General features: G+C 47.2%; 1 protein-coding gene across 1 annotated transcript in view; it reads left to right on the forward strand.

Annotated features, from left to right (window-relative positions):
- Window positions 1–17489, forward strand: part of SDK1 (sidekick cell adhesion molecule 1) — an 888340-nt gene that overhangs the window by 536122 nt on the left and 334729 nt on the right. The window lies entirely within an intron of this gene.

The raw sequence follows: 17489 nt of genomic DNA on the forward strand, positions 1-17489 counted from the left end.
TCTGAGAGCAGACAGATACATGAGGGCATCCTGTCTACCTCCTTGAAAATGAACATTTTTGGTTCTCCCCTTGAGAGAATGTGCATTAATTACAGTGTATGATGTGGGGCCATCCCACCAACACACCTGGCATTATCAAAGGTTAGTTTTCTTCTTATGGCTTTGCTTTAAAAACATAGATTAGGGGCGCCTGGGTGGCTCAGTCAATTAAGCATCCAACTCTTGATTCCAGCTCAGGTTGTGATCTCAGGGTCATGAGTTCAAGCCCTGTGTTCAAGCCCTTACTTAAAATTAAAAAAAGCTAGTTCTGTTTTGTTTCTCAACCCCAGGCATATGTTTATATGGGTTAGTGACAGGCTTAGAATCAAGTTCAACTGGTGATTCTCAACCAGACTTAGTTTAAAACAAAACAAAACAAACAACAACAACAACAAAAAAGACCAATGAGGCCCGGCGGATGAGACAAAACTGGGTTATTTCCATTACCTACCTGCTCTTGTCCGTCTTCTCTTCCCATGCTGCCTTTCTTTCCCCTTTACGGCTGATTGCCGCCTAATCTCACCATTGGCAAGTCTGAGAGAGTCAGTTTAAACCATAAATTGTAACTTGCCCTCAACTTTTCAATGTATTCAGGGTAACCAAGTATCCTTAGTCTCCCAAAGCAGCCTATGCGGACCTCTCAGGGCACACACACATTTCCAAGGGGGTAAGCAGGCACGCATAATCTTTGCGGAATCTGTTTCCAGGTGCTTTCATATACTCTTCCTAAAGCCAGATCTGCCTGAGCATGCCTGAGTTTCAGGGAGCTCTCTTCCTTCCGCAGTTGCCTCTCTCACTCGGCACACATCACACTCATCCCGATTCTTTAACACAGGCATTAATTGAGGGTGTGAGTGTCCAGGTGCCAAACAAAGGGGTAATCCTAAATGTCAGTATCGGGATTGAGAAAGTGAAGGACTCTAATAAATCATTGTATAAATTAGGTGCTTTGGTGTCTTGCTGTCTGCAAAATGAGGCAGGACCAAAATGCAGTGTCAGTTGACTTTTTATTACAAATAACTTTTGAAGATTGCTGATATCAGTGCAGCCTCTGCTTGTAGGACAGGAAGACATTTCTGGCCTCTTTGTGGTTTGGGGGCCATTCGCCTAACACTAGTCGATGAAATGTGAGTGGAATGAAGCACATCGCTTCCAGGCCAGGGATTTAAGAGGCAGCAAGTGACCTTCACGCTCTCCCTTCCCTGTGGCCAGGCCACTTTTGGAGACGGTGGAGCCCAGGCTGGAAGCTGTCCAGATACTGGAAGAACAGCCCGAGAGAGCCCCCAGTGGAATGATGCCTTAGGGAGCGGGGAATGCACCTCTGTGTGCCAGGCACTGTGATTCCACGCTTTATTTGCCACTGGAACAAAAAACGATCTATCCTAACTAATAAATGACCATGTGGAGTTCAGAAGGGGCTAAAAGAACTGAGAGAAACCCAGGTAACAAAATTCCTCCCACCGTCATATGCTTTTCTACGAACATAGTTTCACAGGAGTTATATATATGGAAAAGAAGTAGGATTAGAATCAGGGTACATGGTTATCCATTTCTGGGAGAGAGGCATTTTCAGTTATTTTTTTAATGTATAATATTCATCAAAATCGGTTATACTTTTTTGATTAATTGAGTACAAATAACAATTGTAACAGTAACTCAATCCAAGAGAACTTTTTTTTTTTTTTAACCCCAGAGCCATATGGTTGCTGGGAAATTTTAATTTATATGCATATTTTGTCAGAGGCTATGCTAGGGTGATCAATAAAATACTTGGAATCATTAAATGTAATAAATTAGGATAAAATTCTGTGGGAGGTATAGAATGAAAGTACAGGTTCAAGATGAAAAAGGAATGAGGTCAGATTTCTGGCTATTAAAAATTAAAGCTTGTTGATGTCTTTTTTTCAAATGGGTGGCAACGTGCATCAAATCCTTAGACTTGCTCTATCAAATGCCTAGATTCCTTCGGATACATATAAAAGAGGCCGCAGACTTCTACTTTATTAAAATACACTAACATATCCAAAATTAAAATACATGTGAAATTCCCTTCTCTGTAGTCCTTCAAATGTGTGTTAAAAAGTGTTAGATGTTAACGTTAGCTGTGGAACAACCCAGTTTGGCAAAATTCTTCTAAATTTTTTTTTTTTCAACATTTATTTATTTTTGGGACAGAGAGAGACAGAGCATGAACGGGGGAGGGGCAGAGAGAGAGGGAGACACAGAATCGGAAACAGGCTCCAGGCTCTGAGCCATCAGCCCAGAGCCTGACGCGGGGCTCGAACTCACGGACCACGAGATCATGACCTGGCTGAAGTCGGACGCTTAACCGACTGCGCCACCCAGGCGCCCCAAAATTCTTCTAGGTGATACAGGAGCAGAAACTGTTCCGAGCTATATGCAGCTCTGATGCTAATTTATAAATAAGTGTGCTGTTAAGTGATTCCCCAAGGGAGAGGCAGAAGCAGGGCCCTGATGAGCCTTGAGCTGCAGGTAGGTGTTTCACGGACACTTTCCCTGTTGAATCCCACAACAGCCTGTGAGTCCGTGATCAACACCATTACCGAGCTGAGGGCTCCAAGGCCCCAAAAAGATTGGGGTCATCGACCAAAATCACAAGAATTGCGACTAGGGGATTAGGGACTCAATACAAAGTTTCTCTGAGCCCCCAACACCCTAGATTTTCCTTTTAAAAAGGAACAGCATGTATTTTGCACACTGGATGTGCTTTGGTGGCCAACCCATGTCCAGGCCAGAGGAGAAGGCATAGAGAGCTCAGGAAGCAGCCTTCCCGTTGAACTGGACATTCCGTTAAGAGCTTCTCCACACTCAAACCTCAGAGGAGCTTGGTTTTGTTTTCAAAAGGAAACTCTGTTTTGAGCTCAGAACCACTCCCCATAAACATTCAGTCTCCGTGTACTGTTCATGCACATGCAGCTCGGAGGTCGGCACCCTTTTGCAGCTGCCAGGGGTACACTTGGGTGGCGGTGAGTGAGAGTGTGAGCACAGGTTTGCCGAAGTGTGTGGTGGGAGAGGAGACAGTCAGCACTCGGTGACGGAGCATTCGTAACAGCAGGGTGTGTTGTCACTTGTCACCCAGGATGCAGTAGACACTACGTGGGCGTAGAACAGGACGTGGTCTGCTCTGGTGACGCGCACGGCCATCCTCGTCTTCCCAGCCATTGCTGGTGACCGGCCTTGGCGGACTCTGCCCCCAGAGCAAGCCACAGCCGGCGGGGTGGAGCATGGCTGCTCCAGCTGGTGCATTCAGTAGACAGAGTGTCGGCATTCGCTTGCTTCTTCCAGAATAGGATGATTATCCAAGGGCACAGACTGTCACCTAGTAGTGACTTCGTAATCAGACCTTAAATCTCCCCCAAAGCCCACCTTTAATGTTTTTCACAACTACCCCTCCTCCTGTCCCCTTGTGAGATACATCAATTTAAATTCTTTTGTCCAGACATCTCGACACAGGAGTCTTCTAACTGGCGCTTCTAAGGCTGCAGTTGGATGTAACCCTAATAATTTTACCCTTGACCCTGGGATCTAATTTCTTAACCTTAGCCAACAAGCAGCCGCATGCTTGCATTCAGGTGACTGAGAGTTTGACATCCTTTCATTGCAGGTTCTTAATAATTAAACAGAACATTTCAAAACTTGTCATGTATTGAGAGGGACTCAACATTGTGACTTACTCTTGCAAAGTACCTTCCCAGCCTGGATCACTTCGGATGTCACATTCATTGAAGTACTTCATCTGCTTTCCCTGTCGCTATAATTGATATGAAAAGATAAGCAATTTTTAGAGGGCACAAGCAAGGGGGATGGAAAATTGAATTTTCCTCGCAATCATTTTTATCAAATCTAACATACATCCATTACCCATCTCGTCTGGGGAAATCCTAAACAAAGTAATGGTTATCAGCCAAGATGAGGCCACTGAACCAGTTGTTAGTTGTAAACAGAGTTTTCTGTGAAAAACTGTGTTTACTCAGTAGTTGGATACAGATGGTGACCGTGGTTAGTTCCCTTGTGTCAGAGCTTTTACTCTTTCCTGGACTAAATAATCCTACTCTTACTTTCATGTTGTCCCCTGGCCTTTTATGAAGGGGCTCAGTGTTCTGAAGTCACTGATTAAGAAACACATGTTTAGTTTGTCTTTCTTCAGAGTTTCCAAGGTTTGCAAACTCACATTGTCCTACTTGCTGGGCTAAAATGTCTTTGTAGATTGTGCTTCAGAAAAAAGAGATATGTGGTTTTCTGATTTGGAAGGAACGTGGAGAGAGGAAGCAGCCTCAGCGACTGCAGGGTGTCGTGGAGGGCAGGCCCGATTCCCTCCCGTGCTAATATCCGTTTCGGGCTTTCCCCAAAGGATAGGAAGACAGGATGTTGCCTAATGTGTGATGAAAGCCTGTGATACTCGTTGTCTTAGCTTGGGCGCTGTAGCAAAACACCACAGACTGGTTGGCTTGTGGACAACAGACATTTACTCCTCTCGACTCTGGAGGCTGGGGACTGCCAGCCTGGTCAGGTTCTGGGAAGAACCTTCTTCTGGGATGCCGAGTTCCTACTATATACTCACATGGTGGAAAGGGTCCCTTTAGGGGGGCACGAATCTCCTTCATGAGGGCTCCATTCTCATGACCTAATTACCCCCCAAAGGCCCCACATCCTGATGGCATCACCTCCTGCCTCCACACTGGGGGGTTAGGATGTCAGCATAAGAGCTTGGAGGGGACCCAAAAACGCAGTCCATTGCAACAGTAGGAACACCAGTCATTTACCGAAGTCTGCTCTGGGTCCAGGATGCAGATATTCTACAAGATTTCACCCCCCATTTTTTAAAAAGCCCTAGGAGGTCACTGTCATCCCCATTTAACACACAAGGAAACAAAGGGAAGAAATAATGTGTGCAAGGCCGCACAGTTAATTACGTGGCTTACTTTCCACCCAAGTCTGTCTTCTCCCAAAGAGACGGTCTCTGTTTTCTTTATGGACACTATTTATATTGCAGATCATTTTCGATTTTTAAAATCACGTTGAAAGTTCTTAATCTGGTTGCTGCTTTTCTGTTTGCAGCCTGACAACCAGCCACCTTCTGGTAACAGTTCAGTTCTGCCTTTACAACGAAGTCATAATGTTTTATGGCTGATCACTGTAAATGATGTTCTTTCAGCTCTCATAGAAGGCAATTACAGCGGGTGATTAAAGCTGGAGATCTTTACAGGATGCATGTGAATATTCAATTAAGCTTTAAGAAAATCAGGTAAAGCGTCTGTTAAAGTAAAAGGTCACTCAGCTGCTCTAAAGACCATTACTGAATCCAGAGAGCTGGACTCCCCACTTTTCCGAGAACATGTGCGTCTGAGATGTGAAAACCCATGGAATTTGTATCAGAAACAAGAGGAACCAGAAATAGATATTAAGATGTAGACACTGTATGTTCTAATTAGCCAGTTCTTAGCAACAGTCTCCACCTGTGAGTTTTTGTTCTTCCGGGTAATTACTCCGCCTATACCCTCTCCCCTTTTATGGTCTCCAGCCATATCCTCCTTGGCACAAAGTCAGTTCCTACCATCAGAGCCTGGTATGGCTCTGTATTTGGTAGAGATGTCACAGGGCCTGTGAGACATGTAACTGCTGATTCTCAGTGTGACCTGCTATTTGCCCAGGGGTATTGGGGGGGGGCGGGGCTTTTTCAGGTCACAGCCCAAAGACTGTTATTTTAAGTGGTTGCATAGATTAGGAAACCGTGAGCTGAGAATTTCCTGGTTCACCCTAGCTCCACACCTGAATGACCACCTGCCAAGTCTGCAGGCCGTCATGGTTTTGTGATATTCCTAGGGAGCAGCATTGAGACACAAGCCCACAAGTGCCAAAGCACTGATGGAACTCCTGAAAGTCCGGCTGTTCTTCCACGTGGGTCCCCAGCATGGACTTGACAGTCGGCGTCAGAGCTGGAAAAGCAGCCGTGCTGGCGACCCACTCGGCTGGCTCTGCACGGTTAGCTGTGTGTTTGCTCATCTTACTGGGAATGGACTTGGGGGCTGTATCCCACCTGCATGGTAGGCCCCACGCTGTGCACTCCCTTCACTTTCCTGGAAAGACCACAGCACACTCCAGTATACTCCCCCATCAGGATGTCACTCTGTGGCTATATTAATGCAGACAGGCTGGAATTACACAAATGTTTGCCCTCAGGTGGGAAGGTTTCCAGCACAAACGTGCTTCCAATTTCAGACTTCTCCCTTTCTATTCTTTGAGACTTTGGGAAGCACCCTTGTCAAAATGACCTCGGTATAAGACCATATACAGGACTCGACCTTTGGTTATTAGTTGATTTCAGAAAGTTGACGTGGTTTCACACTTTTTTAGCCTATGGAGGAAAGCTTCTCCTGAAATGAGAAAATAGTCTTGGGGAAAAAAATATGCAAAAAATGTTACTGTTATAAAGAAGTATAAAATGAGTAGGCAGTGTTCTGAGCCTTTTATTTCTTTGTTCATTTTAGTTATAGTGTTTAAAATATCATGACAGTAAGCATGTACTGGATAGAAATCCAGAAGGCTCTAGTTCCTTGGACACCGTGTTCCCATTAAGATGGGCAGGATCGTGGGGCGCCTGGGTGGCTCAGTCGGTTAGGTGTCTGACTTCAGCTCAGATCATCGTCTCGTGGTCCGTGAGTTCAAGCCCCGCATCAGGCTCTGTGCTGACAACTTGGAGCCTGGAGCCTGCTTCAGATGCTGTGTCTCCCTCTCTCTCTGCCCCTCCCCGTCTCACACTCTGTCTCTCTCTCAAAAATAAGTAAACATTAAAAAATTAAAAAAAAAAAAAAAAGATGGGCTGGATCATACCCATCACTCAAGTTTTACCTGCTGGACTGAAGGTGAGCCCTTGTGCCCCTGCCAGCTTCTGTTCTGACTGGCTGGTGCCCCTACCACCATGTTGGCATGTCCATCAGTATATATTCTGAATATCACTCCAGCCTGGAAGAATCCTCAAGGACGAATAAGAAAGTAAACCTCTCATCATTGTGGAAGGACTTTGCGTACTTTGCTGTTCTGGAGTCCCCCCAGGCCATCACTCCACACACGTCTGAATGGAAGGGGCAGTGGGCAGGGCTGCCCTGTGATTTCTCTGGGCCTTTACCGTCTGTGTGCCTCCTTTTTGTCCCAGCGTATATGACCCCTCCTTTTAAAAATTGAGATTTCGTGTCTGCTATTTCACTCAGAAAACGCTGAGCATCTCATATGTGCCGGCATGATGCTTGATGCTGGGGAAACGACATGAATAAGGCACACACCTTCTTGCCTTTCATGAGCTCGAGCTTTGCTGACCAGAGAGGCAGACTCCGAGCAGATGGCAGGGTCGTGATGTGGGGGACGCCCTGTGGAGTGGATGTAGGGGCCGGTGAGTTCTGCCGCCAGCTTGGGAAAACATCATCAGACGAGCTCTTTGGTCCTTGCCTCCATTTACAGAGACACGCACTCCCAGCGAGATGGTGAAGACCAGGAGGTTTGGGGCGGAACTACGCTCCATTCCACTCAGGAAGGTTACAACTGCTGCCCTCTTGTCTGTTCCGTTTTTCATACCAGTGTCCCCAGGACGCGCGTTCCAGTTAAGTGTAGCATCCTGATCTCTTACCGGAATGCGTGTTCCCCAAGGGCAGGCTGCCCCTCATTCCACCAGCAGCGCGTGAGAATCCATGGGGCCTGCCAGTGCTTGTTCTGTGAAGGAGTGAGAGCGCTAGACCCCAGCGCGTTATTTCCTATCTTCATCCTTCAGCACCAGGGACAGGGACGGGCGCCTCCTCCTGCTCGCCCAGCCTCCGCATCCCCCGCCTCCACTTCCGCGGGAGCCTTCCCTCCAACCCTGTCCTGGCCCTTCCTCCGGCCCTGCCCCTTCTGTTTCGCTCTTCATAGCTCCTTCTGGTTCTCATTGCCCCCAGATGTGAGGAGCTGCATTGTGTAGGCCTTTGGTACAATACTTCTTTTTGTTTCTCTGCAGTTTTCGTTCTCCTTGGAGAACCTCTTCATTCTTGTGACTTTATGTATCACTTTGATCACACGTTATCTCCAGACCCGAATGCCAGTCTGAGCGTCTGGTCTTCAAGCGAAACGCTGGATGAAATGACTTAAGTCCTCTATGGCTGTGACATTCTGATTATCTTCTAATTGTTTAATTTCTTTGTCTGATTCAGTTAAGGTGCCTGAAGTGGCAGGCACGCCCCCAGGCATCTCCTCAGTTATTGACTGACTTCTTTCCTGTTTTATGATTTCCCTTGACCCCCTAGGGTCTGGCTTCCCTCTGTGGGTCAGTCTCTCTACCAGTTCTGCCGCTGCGTGCAGTGCAGTGGGCAAAGCTTGCCCAGTCTAACGTGGTTTGTGGGAGGTGGTGCCTGAGAGTGAGATCCATGCTGTTGCTGCACAGTTGCACTTGGAAGTTAGATGAGCCTGTCTCCTTAGACTTCCTGTCCACAGCAGCCTCTTCTCCTAAACTCCCTGGAGAGTTACCTCACTGCCTTTCTGCATTTCCACCTCTTTGCTGTCCCTGAACGTTTCACCTAAACCCCTGCTTCTTTCAGAACATTTATCCATCCATCCATCCATCCATCTGTCCATCTATCCATCTGTTAATATGTTCACTCAGCCTATATTTATTGAGTACTTAGTAAGTGCCAGCACTATGTTGGGCATTGGGAATACAGCTGTGATTGAGGTAGACTGGTTTCTGCCATCACAGCTTGCATTAGTGGGACAGAAAAGCAAGCAAGCATGTTTGATGTGGTAGGGGATGCCCTAAGTGAGGGAATAGTAATTTTCCCACTCGTCCTGGGCTTCAGTCTCCTCCATGTCTAATCTTTTGCCTGTTGGAAAAGGTCTAATTGGCAAATATAAAGATACACAAGATTGCATGCTGAAGAAACACTTCTGGGGGGAAGAGTTATAATAGTTCTTATTTGTATGACTATTGGCGTAGGCATATATAAAGAAAATATGGAAAATTTTCAAAAGATGGATTGTGTGAGAAATAGGGCAAGTCAGTAGAATTACAGCCATCACGCTGTGGGCCTCATTATCCTCACGAGCAGGTCCCTTCTGTGGCCAGAAGTAACTGAGCCACGTGAAAGAGTGCCAGCTCACGCCTGTGCTCTGCAAGCCCAGGGTGTCAGACTGTAATTTAAAAGATGAGTTGCTTTACAAATGGACTATTAATATAGGTTCTTCATCTCTTAAGCCATTCAATATGTGATTTGTAAAAATTGATCTCCTTATAACTTATATATAAGTTACATATGGAACCTCTATACATTTACATAAAATAACCTAGATGTGTAAGTTACAACTACAACATGAGTCAGCTAGAACTGCCCTAGCAAGATACCGCCAACTGGGGTTTAAAAAACTGACATTTATTTTCTCATAATTCCTGAGGCTAGAAGTCCAAGAACAAGGTGCCAGCAGAGTTGACCTCTTTTCCTGGCTCGCTGATGGCTGCTTTCTCCCTGTGTCCTCACGTGGCTTTTCCTCTGTGCACATGGAGAGAGGGAGAGAAAGATCTGGTGCCTTTTTCTCTTCTTATATGGACACCAGTCCCATCGAATTAGGGCCCCGTCCTTTTGAGCCCATTTTTCCTTAATTACCTCATTAATTAGAGGCCCTTTCTCCAAATACATATTAGGGATTAGGACACCCATATATGAATTTTAGGAGGACACAATTTAGTGCATAATAACTGCCCTATCCCTGTTGTGGTTTCTTTGCTAAGGCACAGCACTGCTGTAGATCAGATGTCTACTTTGGCCATCTGTGGGCTCTGTTTGCTCGTTACTGTGTTTTGCATAGCCCACACAATACCGTAAAAAGACACAAGTCAGTATTTACACATCAAGAGAAACTCTTCCAGTTTTAAAAAATGCCTGACAGGGGGCACCTGGGTGGCTCAGTCAATTAAGTGTCCGACTCTTGGTTTCAGCTCAGGTCATAATCTCAGGGTCATTAGGTTGATCCCTGTGTCAGGCTCCGTGCTGGCCGTGGAGCCTAACTTAAGATTCTCTCTCTCTCCCTGTACCACTCATACTCTCTTAATTAATTAATTAATTAATTAATTAATTAAAAGAAGGGAGGGAGGAAGGGAGGGAGGGAGGAAGGGAGGGAGGGAGGAAGGAAGGCAGGGAGGAAGGGAGGGAGGCAGGAAGGGAGGGAGGGAGGCAGGAAGGAAGGCAGGCAGGAAGGAAGGCAGGAAGGAAGGAAGGCAGGAAGGAAGGAAGGAGGGCAGGAAAGAAGGCAGGAAGGAAGGCAGGCAGGCAGGAAGGAAGGAAGGCAGGAAGGAAGGAAGGAAGGAAGGAAGGCAGGAAGGAAGGCAGGAAGGAAGGAAGGCAGGAAGGAAGGAAAGAAGGCAGGAAGGAAGGAAGGAAGGAAGGAAGGAAGGCAGGAAGGAAGGCAGGAAGGAAGGCAGGAAGGAAGAACTAATAGCTGACGAATAGGTCGCCCCAGCCCCACCTTCCCAGGTCCAACAGGCTGTGTGGTTGGGTGCATTCTCCCAGGGCTGAGGCTTCCGTTTGCCTGTGGAGTGCAATATTGGGGGAAAATATTCATTCTGGGTTTTAAATTACTGCAGACTTAAAGCAATGTAAGGGGCAGGTGTTTTAGAGTGAGGGATTAAGTCTCTTTGTTCTTGAGGTGAATTGGGTATTTGTGTTAACAGGCCTCATCCTTGGAGAGAAGTGTTTCTGAATTAGCCTTATTCTTTCACATTAGCTATCTGCTCTCGAAGCATTTCACTTGTGACCTGTGATCCAGTAGAAGTGTCTGTGATGAAGGAAATGTTCTCTGTACTGCACAGTATGGGAGCCATTAGCCTCATGGGGCTACTGAGCACTTGAAATGTGGCTAGTGAAATTGCGGAAGTGAACTGTAAATGCCATTTAATTTAAATTAGTTTTAATTTTAGTAGCTTCATGTATCTAGAGGCTACCATGTTGGATGAGACAGCTCTATAAGAACGCATAGCACTTCATATACAAAATGCCCACCACTGATGGCACGTGCTCCTGGAATTTTCTAGAAGCATTAAGAGCTTGTCATGACCAGCAATACTTTGACTCCCAGGACTCCTGGAGAGCAGTTGCACATACAAGCAGGAGAGATGACAAAGGCTTATTTACCGAAGGTCTTTGGCCGTGGAGCACTTTGTGCAGGGAGCAAATGTGATTGGTTAGTCACTTGCTCTGCACCTTCAGGGTCTCTAGGAGTCTGTATTAATGGCACCCCCTAAAAGTGGGTGGTCACTGCCTAGCCTGCCTGGGTAGACATGGCAATCTTGATCTCTGTGTTCCACAGTTATCTATAGGATATCTCTTGTGCACCAAGCCTTGAGCAAGGCCTTGGCCAGTTAGGGGAGCCAAGGGTGAGATGGTCATGTCAAGAGATAATTGAAACAAAGGCATGTGAGCCACAATGGAGAGGAGCACAGGTCACTATGGAAACCCCAATGTGGGGCACCCACCAGGTCCAGAGGGACTGGGGAGGTTTTCCTTAGGGAGCTGATATTTAACCGTGACCTTAAGGTTGAGTAAGAGCAGTCAGATGAACTGCTGAGGAGGAAGATGACCCCAATGAAGGGAAAACAGCATTGCTTGGGGTCAATAGAAGCTTCTCTATTCTATGGGTTCTAGAAGCTTCGCAGACTTTTGACATACCAACTTCCGAGATTAGAGCTTGCCGAAACATAACTGGAAATATGAACAATGCTTTAAAAACCAGGAGATTCCACATAAACATTGAAGATCTGGTGACCTGGACCCACATGCCCCCTCAAGACATCAGTCAGCCCCAGCTGAGAAGGAGTGGTTCACTTTCCGTGGCACATCTGCTCCTCTGGCCATTGCCCCAACTCTCCCCGGCTGTGTCCCTAATAAGCAGACCAGCCAGGTGTGATTTGTCATCATGTTCACCCTACAGTGTTTCTTACTTTAAAGAAATCTTGTGTACCCAGTCTCTATCAAAAATAAGGACACAGAAGTTAGACGAGGAACGTGGACAGTATCTCACGCCGCACGATGGCGGCTTGGTACCTGCGGGCAGGAGTGTGGGCGAAGGCATGTCAGCGCTGCTCACCACTAACGGAAGGGGAATCCAGATCAGGGATCTCCATTCGGGGCTCAGTCACTGCAAGGATCTTCCATGATGGATGGCCCACGGGACTCGGCCTCCATGACAGACACGCGTCCCATCTCCCAGACAGCTGCATCTGAGGGAGCGCCCCTCACCTCCCTCACAGCTCTCTTTCTGGCCCCTCACCCCAGAGGGTCATTCCTTCCAGGATCTCCTGATTTTCCCCGCCGCGTTGTTCTAGAAGGCCAAGCCCTCCGCTTGCCAGACAAAGGACACCTCCACAGACAGGCCGGTGCTGAGAAAGTGGGTGACTGTAACAGCTGGATAAGAAATCCTGTTTAAAGTCAGGTGGCCTAGAGTTCCACGCTTTCAGCAAAATTGAAGGAGGACCCCATCAAGTTGTCGGCCAATAGATCATTAAAAATAATGTGTGATGATAAATTACTGTGTAATTTTGGGCATAGTCACTGGAATGATGTGAAAGAATTGACAGTGTTCTAATGAAACTCCTTCCATTGCCATATGCTTGTTTATGAAAATAAGTTTTCTAAGTGCATACATTTATAAAAACAAAAACTAGAAATAAAATTGATGCTGAATGCCTTCTCATTTTAGCTGGAAGTAATATTCAACCATGAATACGTGAACTAATTTTTTTAAAAATCCCATTCATCCACCAAAGATGTATTCCCAATAAAATTACACTTTTTCATGTTCAGTATTTTTCAAAATTTGTGATGATAAATGTTGGTGTGATTATTACTTATAATAATTATAATGGATGACCAACCAGAATTTTTAACATTTAGAGTTTTCAGGTCATGGAATTTGAAAAAAAAAATAATGAAACCTCTATCTTTTCTTGTGTAGAGAAGTGTGATAAAAGACTCTCAAGCATAATATATATTACAGTAAATAAAATTCTATGCATGGATTGAGAAAAAGGAATGATGCAAAGTTTCCAGGTATTAAAAAGATTTTAGAATGAATGATAGTTGGTATGAAATCACAATCGTATCTAGGTCCCTTTGGATACATTTAAAAGTGTCATCTAAAGTTTTATTTAAAACACACTAGAATTAAATGTAACGTTTGTGTGAGGGAGATAGAGTTTTGCAAAATTCTTTTATGCACTAAATGGGCAAAAATACCCGAAAACTCTGTCACTTAAAGTGGTAAATGCAAAGTGTATGCTTCGTTTGCGAATGAAAGTTGAAGCAGGGGAGGGGATTTGAGAACCCCCAAATGTTCGTGGCAATAATGCCAGGACAGTGGGAAAACTGGAAGGACAGACAGAGGACAAATCACACAAAATTTATAAAAGTGCTAGGCCAGTAAGTTAAACAGTAATCATAGGAAAAGTGACAAAATGGAATAAAAATATTTTAAGTATTTGATAGTGTCTTAACCCTAGGTGCCCACGAAAATCACCTGGGCTGATTCAGGACCTTTCTTTAAAGCCTGCACGTAGGGGCGCCCAGTGGCCCAGTCATTTAAGTGTCCAACTCTTGATCTTGGCTCAGGTCATGATCTCACAGTTCATGAGTTCGAGCCCCCCATCAGACTCTGTGCTGACATGGCAGCACTTGTTTGGGATTCTGTCTTCCTTTCCTCTGCCCCTCCCCTGCTCGCTCGCTCTCTCTCTCAAAAAAACAAAAACAAAAAAAAACCACGCAGGTGCTTTGACTGCGTGCGCGTGCGCACGCACACACACACACACACACACACACACACAGAGCCAGTGCTGTGAATTACTTGGTTAAAGTCAACATGTGGTCCTTGGACCAAGGATACCACCATCATCCTGGGAGCTTGTTGGGAATGCAGAGTTTTGAGCTGCATCTCAGTCCTACTGAGTCCAATTCTGCACCTGAACTAGATCCGTAGGTGATTCATATGCACACTCAGGTTTGACAAGCGCCCCCTGGTGCAGCTGCTGTTGGTATAGCAGTTCTAGACTAGAGCTGCTCCAAGGGTGGTCTGGGGACAGGCCCCTGGATGTTTGGTAGACGTGCAGATTCGCAGGGTCCCACCCCAGACTTCCTGACCAGAATCTCTGGGAGTGGGATCCAGGAATCTGGGTTTTAATGAACCCTTGGCTGATTCTGGTGTTCTCCACAATTGGAGAAGGACCGCTCTGGAGAGAATCCACACAGACCGGCTCTGAGCGTCACGCTAGTTTAGGGCGACGGCTAGGGGCTGAGCACCAGGAGGGCCAGCTCAGTGAGAGAGTTGTAAGCTTCACCAGTCTCCAGCCCCAGGTACCTGTTGGCCAGGGGTCCTGGTGGCACGGCTGATTGTCTGCGGCTTACAGGCACGGCCTGGTAGTGCCCCTTGGGCAGACAGCCCTTGGAAACACTGCCGCCGGCCATTTATTGGGTGACTCAGAAGACTGTCGGTGTCGAGGAGAGGGACCGGATCAGAGAGGGTGCCGGCAGATCCAGCGGCACACTCCCCCAGTGGCTCACACCCTGAGATCCATCAGATCTCGTGGGCAAGAGGCATCCTTGCTGGAGGCGGGTGCTGTGCCCGTCTGTGGTGGCCTCAGTGGCGCTGTGGTGCGGGGCCCCAGACGGAGGCAGGCTCACTCCTTCTGTAGGAGAGAACTGCTCTTAACTGAGAAGGACAGACATCCCGCTCTAATGAGTTTCTGGGCCCTCGTGGACCCTGAGCACCAAGTGACCAGTTTCCAGAACTGCCCGTCACAAGCTGGGTGCCATGAGACCCTCCAAGTCAGGAGGGCGGCACATTTGAGGCTGGGCCTGTGCAGATACAGAAGGTGATAAATTACAGGAAAGGTAACCCCAAGTCCTCGTGTCACCGACTTCTTCAGCACCGACACCTCTGCCCCATCTTATGACCCCAGCCTCTGTGGGAAAGGGTCCTAACAACCGATGGAGGAGTGAAAGCCTGGGACCAACTCCCACGTGGGTCCCAAGCACCCTTGGCCCATTGGAAACATGCACCCCTTCCGGATGGCCGTCAGGACGTGGTGAAGGGAAGTCTTCCCCTCCCCGTACCGACCCGGTTCGGGGGTTATGCTTCCTGTCCCTAAACTCTGCTCTCTCAGAGTTCCTGCATTATGGGAGACGGTGCTGTACTGGGGGGTGCACCAGGCTTCCCTGGACAGTCAGGTGAAGACAGGCGCTGGCTGGGGAGTCGGCACCAATGACCATGAGGAGCCCGGGCCTTTGCTCCCCAACAGGGGCAGGGAGGAAGCTGAAACCTAGGCGACTCTCTGGTATGTCCCCACCGCTGCACACCCAACAGTAATAGGCAGTGGGCGGCTGTAGCACCCGGGGCAAGTCAGCTACATGCTCTGAGGAAGGTCTAGGTCACCCCGCCGGACAAGTTGAAGTGCTGGCCCCGTCGTTCTATGCCCCTGGAATTTTACTCCCTCACGCGGTTGAACCCAGGGCAGACAGGACTGTCCGAGTCTGTGTGGGAGGAAAATGTGTCACCAGAGGTGCAGCCAGGAAATGTGCCGTGCTGTTTGTGGAGGTCCGGCAAACCTGTTTCTTTGGAGAAGGAGTCCCAGAAGGACATAGGTCAGTGATTGGTGGCAAGGTGGCCCAACCCATAGTCCTCTTTGGTGAAGATACATCCAGCACCCGCCGACACCCCCAGTGAGTACGGACTCAGGAAGAAATGGGTCTAGTCGGCAGCCCTCCCACACTTAGTGTAGGAACCTGTGCAGCTCAGGGCCGCCATGCCTTCCCCATGCTCTTGACCTCCTCGATGCGGGGCTCTAGCTGGCGTGGCGGGCTACAGGGCCGTCTTCCTAACACCAGAACCACTTGACTGCATTTACTCTGTTGACTTGCATTTACTTCAGGATCCCGCAGAGCATGGGCTCACATCGCCTTGTGATCTGGACCAAGTTGAATATTCTGGTTTCGAATGGTCTTCTTTAGGACTACAGACGGGCTGTGATTTATTAACTTTGTCTCTGGCTATTTAAAAAAAGGGGGGGGGCTTTTATTGTGAGGAAGAAATTGTTAAAACCCTATCACCTACAAGTAGGACTTGGCTCTTCTCCGAATTAACTCACATCAACCTGTTTTCAATTGGCGATATTCCTTCTTACTTTTAATTCATTTTGAAGCACATCTGATTTTTTTATTCATAGTGCTTTTGATGAAAATTAATTAGTTTCTTTAAGAACCGAAACAGTATTATCACGGGCACTCAGACCCTGTTAGACAAAAGGGCCCTATTACAAAGCTGGCCTGAGGATCCGGAGCGCGAGGCTGTTTCGGAGAGAGCTCACCCCCGGGTGTGGCTGTGGAGGCTTTTTGGCCGCTGGGGGCCTGGGGCTCAGTTTTCTCATCTGTAAAATGAGGACTTGGAACCAGGTGGACTCCATCTCAACTTGTGTTTTATGAGCCCAACACAATTAAACTTCTACAGAATAGGTATATAAAGAATACATTGCAAAAGTTACATAAACGTTATACTGATGAAACATTTTCTTAGCCCAGTGGAGAGTGCCAGTCACAATAAGGGCACAGGGAAAAGTACAGAGAGGCAGGCGATGAGAGGAGAACAGTGGACTCAAGGCTGGTACTCAGGTATCAGGTCCACCCCAAACTAATGGCCGAGATGTCGGGCAGGCTCGGATGGGCTGACCAGGACGGCCCCTGGTTGTGCCGGCCTGGAGGGGCCTGGATGTGCTGTCCTGGTTTTCAGGGAACAGTCAAGCTTGAAGTCTACAGACAGCCAGCTTCCTGTAACTTCACCTCTTTTGCAAAGACAGCTATGAAACCATCTTTCACGAAGCCAAAGAAAAGTCCACTTCCTTAACTATAATTTCAATCATGAAGAAGTTAGAGAAAAAAATCACCTTCAAAAGTACCACTTAACTTACTACAGCTCTCCAGTTGGCCCATGACATCACTGTTTGCCTCGGGCCTTGGAGACAAAAGTCAAATCTGTTTACCTACCATGTTTCTGATTTGGTTTGACTAAACAAGAGCCTTAATTTTAATAAAACGTGTGATCCTGTGTTCACAATCCATTACGAGTAGAACCTCCTGAATTGATCCCTTCATTACTTACCAAATAAATGTTGTTGTCTTAAGAGAAGGGCTTTTAACATAATACTTTATTAGTCGGAATATATACTTCAGCAGAACATCTGTTATCACACAAGATGCAGGGCTTAATGGCCTGGCCCGGGGAGGGGAGGCCAGACAGCCCTCAGAGAAGGGACTCCGGAGAGCCAGGGTGGCTCAAGAGCAGTGACCCAGAAAGTGCTCATGGATGTGCCCCGTTGGGGACAGCAGAGAGGGAGGGAAGCAGAGTTGGGAGACCAAGCTACCTCAGTCTGGAGGGTG

This window comes from Leopardus geoffroyi, chromosome E3 (genome assembly GCF_018350155.1).
Source record: "Leopardus geoffroyi isolate Oge1 chromosome E3, O.geoffroyi_Oge1_pat1.0, whole genome shotgun sequence".
NCBI lineage: Eukaryota > Metazoa > Chordata > Mammalia > Carnivora > Felidae > Leopardus > Leopardus geoffroyi.